At 31.8% G+C, this 4,453-nt stretch overlaps 1 pseudogene; it reads left to right on the top strand.

Moving 5' to 3' along the window:
* The first annotated feature begins 2,067 nt into the window (after positions 1–2,067).
* LOC122454025 lies at positions 2,068–3,828 on the top strand (annotated as a pseudogene).
* The last annotated feature ends 625 nt before the right edge of the window (positions 3,829–4,453 follow it).

The following is a 4,453-nucleotide window of genomic DNA, read 5'->3' as shown; positions in this document are numbered from 1 at the left end:
AACATTACTGATTGGGGCATAGACTTGGATTACTGTGATATTGAATGTTTTGCCTTAGAAACATAGGATTGCATATATTTTTTATTAATATTTGTATTTCCTTCAGAAAACTTCCCACAAGTGGAATTGCTAAATCATATGGTAATTCTATATTTAATATTTTTATGAACCTCCATACTGTTTTCCACAGTGGCTTCACTGGTTTACATTCCCAACATGGTAAGAATGTTACCTTTATTCCTACATTCTCATAACCACATCAATTTAAAAAAATATATCAGATTAAACTCACCAGGATGTGAACATAGTGAGGTCACCATGTACAATAACTTCATTAAATATAATGATTGAAGCATTACAATTCAAGTCAGAGATTATAACACTGGAAATAAGTTAAAATAAAGTTTCAAAATTTGACAAAAATACAATGAAAATAGACAATTTTACTATTATTTTAGAAAATTTAAATCCACCACTCTCATACTAATATATCCAAAAGACAATAAAAGAAGAATTTTAATATCATCTCACTCTTAAGCTATTGGTCATATATCAAATATTGCATCAAAGACACATTCTCATCAAATCTACCAGGAAATTTTGAAAATCAAAATAACTTTGAAAAATGAAGATGCTTTAAAAATAATAAAATATTTAATGCAAAAATAACAATAATATATCACGGGGTCAATTAAATATGTAGAAATAAAATGGATAAAAACAAGAAAACAACTAAGAAGGGATGGATATATATGCTTGAAGTATTCTTATATTCTATATGAAGTATCATCTATTATTCACAGATGGAATGTGATTAGGTTTAAAATATATTCTGTATCTCTAGAGCAATTACTAGAAAACTAAAAGGAAGAAGTAAAACTTATAAGCCTACAGTGTGGGTAAAATGGAATTTTAAAGAATATCCAATTAATTTAAAATAAGAGGAAAAAAAAGAAAACTAGAGTAAGTATAGATTGGTTAGCTAGCAAATAAGTATCAGGATGACAGATTTGAACATAAGTTTATCAATAATCACATTAAATATAACAATCCAAACATTGCAGTTAAAGAAAGAGACTATAACACTAGAAAAAAAATCAAGAATTTGTTATATGCTATTAACCAGAGGTATAATTTAATCACTAAAACACATATATATTAAATAAAAAAGATATACTGCTCAACCTCTAACTAAATGAAAGGTGAAGTGACAATATTAATATCAGGTAGAGTAGATTTCAGGTTAAGAACTGTATCAGAGATAAAAGAATCAATCATATTGATAAATATATCTATGTAGCTATTACCAGAACTTCCAAATAAATGATATAACAACTGCCATAAATGAAAAAACAACAAAAGAACAAATGGAATCAATTGTTTGGAAATTTTTACACTCCTGTCTGAGAAATTAATAGTTTAAGTAGACAAATAAAATTACAGTAAAGAAGATGTGAACAATATTACAAACCAACTTGACTTTAATTACATTTATAGGACACCACCAATCCTATCATCAACACCAGATCCATATTCTTTTTAGGTATACTTGGAATAATGACTGAGGTAGCCTATATTGTAGGCCACAAAACAATACATTTATTAAGATACGTGTTATATAGAGTAAGAATTTAGAGAGACTATAGGCATACTTTTTAAAATACATTTTGCTTTATTGTGCTTCACAAATATTGTGCTTTTTACAAATTGAGGATTGGTGGAAACTCTGTCTCAAGCAAGTCTATCAGCTCCAGTTTTCCAACAGCATTTGCTCACTTTCTGTCTCTGCATCACATTTTGATAATTCTCACAGTATTTCAAACTTTTCTGTTTTTATTATATTTGATATGATAACCTGTGATCAGCAATCTTTGATATTACTATTATAATTGTTTAGGGGCACCAGGAATCATGACCGTATAAGATAGCAAGTTTAATTTTTAAACATTATGTAAGTTCTGACTACTCCATTCACTGGCTATTTCCCCCATACCTCCTTCTCTCCTTAGCCTTCCCTCTTCTCTGAAACAAAACTACATTGTAATTAGGCCAGTTAAGAACCCCACAATGGCCTCTAAGTGTTCAAGAAACAGAAAGAGTCACATGTCTCTAACTTTAAATCAAAGGCTAGAAATGATTAAGCTTAGTGAGAAAGGCTTGTTGAAAGCCTAGACAGGCTGAAAGCTAGGCCTCTTGCACCAGTTAGCCAAGTTTGAATGTGAAGAGAAAGCTCTTCAAGGAAGTTGAAAGTGCTAATCTAGTAAACACAGAAATGATAAGAAAGCTAAACAACCTCATTGCTAATATGGGGAAGGTTTTAGTGGTCTGGATGGAAAATCAAGCCAACCACAACATCTCCCTAAGCTAAAGCCTAATCCGGAGCAAGGCCTTAATTCTTTTCAAGTCTATGAAGGCAGAGAGTGATAAGGAAGCTGCAGAAGCAAAGATTGAAGCTAGAAGAGGTTGGTTCATGAGGATTAATGAAAGAAGCCATCTTCATAACATAAAAGTGCAAAGTGAAGCAGCAAGTGTTGATGTAGAATCTGTAGTGAGCCATCTAAAAGATCTAGCTAAGATAATTAAGGAAAGTGGCTATGATAAACAATATATTTTTCATTGGACAAACAGCCTGCTATAAAAGAAGATCTTCATAACCAGAGAAGAGAAGTTAATGCCTGGCTTCAAAGCTTAAAAAGGACAGGCTGACTGTCTTGAAGGAGTTAAGGCAGCTAGTGATTTTAAGATGAAGTCAATACACAGTTACCTTTCTGAAAGTTTTGGATCCCTTAAGAATTGTGCTAACTCTACTCTGCCTGTGCTCTATAAATAGAATAACATAGCCTGATGATAGCTGTTGACAACATGGTTTATTGAATACTTTAAGCCCACTGTTGTGGCCTACTGTTCAGGAAAGAAAGATTTCTTTTGAAATATTAATTTTTGTTGACAACGCACATGACACCCAAAATTTCTAGTGGAGATGTACAATAATATTCACGTTGTTTTCATGCCTACCAACACAACACTCATTCTGCAGGTTATAAATCAAAGAGTAATTTTGACTTTCAAGTCTTTTTATTTAAGAAATACATTTCATAAAGTTATAGCCGCCTCAGATAGTGACTCCTCTGTTGGATTTGGATAAAGTAAATTGAAAACTTTCTGGAAAGGATTCACTCTTCTAGATGCTGGTAATTGTATTTTAGATTCATGGGAAGAGGTTGAAATATCAACATTAGCAGGAATGTGGAAGCAGTTCATCCCAGCTCTTATGGATGACTTGGAGGGACTCAAGACTTTAGTGAAGGAAGTACCTAGAGGTGAAGTGGAAACAACTAGAGAACTAGAACTAGAAGTGGAACCGGAAGATGAAACTGAAATCCTGCAATCTCAGGATGAAATTTGTACAGATGAGGATTTCCTTCTTATGGATGAGCAAAGAAAATAATTAATTGAGATGAAAACTACTCCCGGATAAGATGCTATGAAGATGTTGAAATTATAACAAAGGGTGTATAACATTAGCAGGGGCAGGGTTTGAGAGAACTGATTTAAATTTTGAAAGAAGCTCTACTGTGGTTAAAATGCTATCAAACAGTATTGAATGCTACAGAGGAAGCACTCATGAAGGGAGAATCAACAGATGCAGCAAACTTCATTGTTTTCTTATTTTAATAACTGCTGCAGCCACCCCAACCTTCTGTAATCATCACCCTGATCAGTCAGCAGTCATCGACACTGAGACAAGACTCTTAAGGAGCAAAAAGATTATGACTTGCTGAAGGCTCAGATAATTGTTGGCATTTTTTAACAATAAAATATGTTTAATTAAGGTATACATTTTTGAGACATAATACTATTGCACACTTAATGGACTATAGTATAGTGGAAACATAACTTGCATGGGGAAAACCAAAAAAATCGTGTGACTTGTGAACCCACAATACCACCAAGGAATGACTGTGTATACTTTCTTTTAAGACATAAACAAGACAAGAGTGCTTCCTCTTAGTAAATTCTTACATTGATTATCATAATGGAAGCCTTAGCCTGTGCTTTAAGGCAAGAAAAATAAATAAAAGGTTTAAATATTACAACAGAAGAAATAATATTGTCTTTATCAAGGAAAAGCATATACTTATGTATATAAAAATCTAAGAATCTAATATCTATACATAACAGTAGAACTAGTAACTTATTGAGTTCTTGGGATGTAAGGTTAACATGCGAAAAGAAAAAATCAATTGTGTTTCTATAATTCTCAATGAATAGGTGGGAAAATGCATTTTTAAATGGCAATTAATATACCATAAACATGGAAAAATTAATGATAAATATAGCAAAATATGTGAAAAACATATACTGCAAACCTATTAAAAAAATAAATGTTCTATGCATTGAAAGAATAAATTTTTCAAGATGCCAATTCATTCAATTTACTCTATTAATTCAA

Source organism: Cervus canadensis, chromosome 15, assembly GCF_019320065.1.
Source record: "Cervus canadensis isolate Bull #8, Minnesota chromosome 15, ASM1932006v1, whole genome shotgun sequence".
Lineage (NCBI taxonomy): Eukaryota > Metazoa > Chordata > Mammalia > Artiodactyla > Cervidae > Cervus > Cervus canadensis.
Note: the sequence above shows the minus strand (reverse complement) of the source record. Positions and strands in the feature narration are given on the sequence as shown.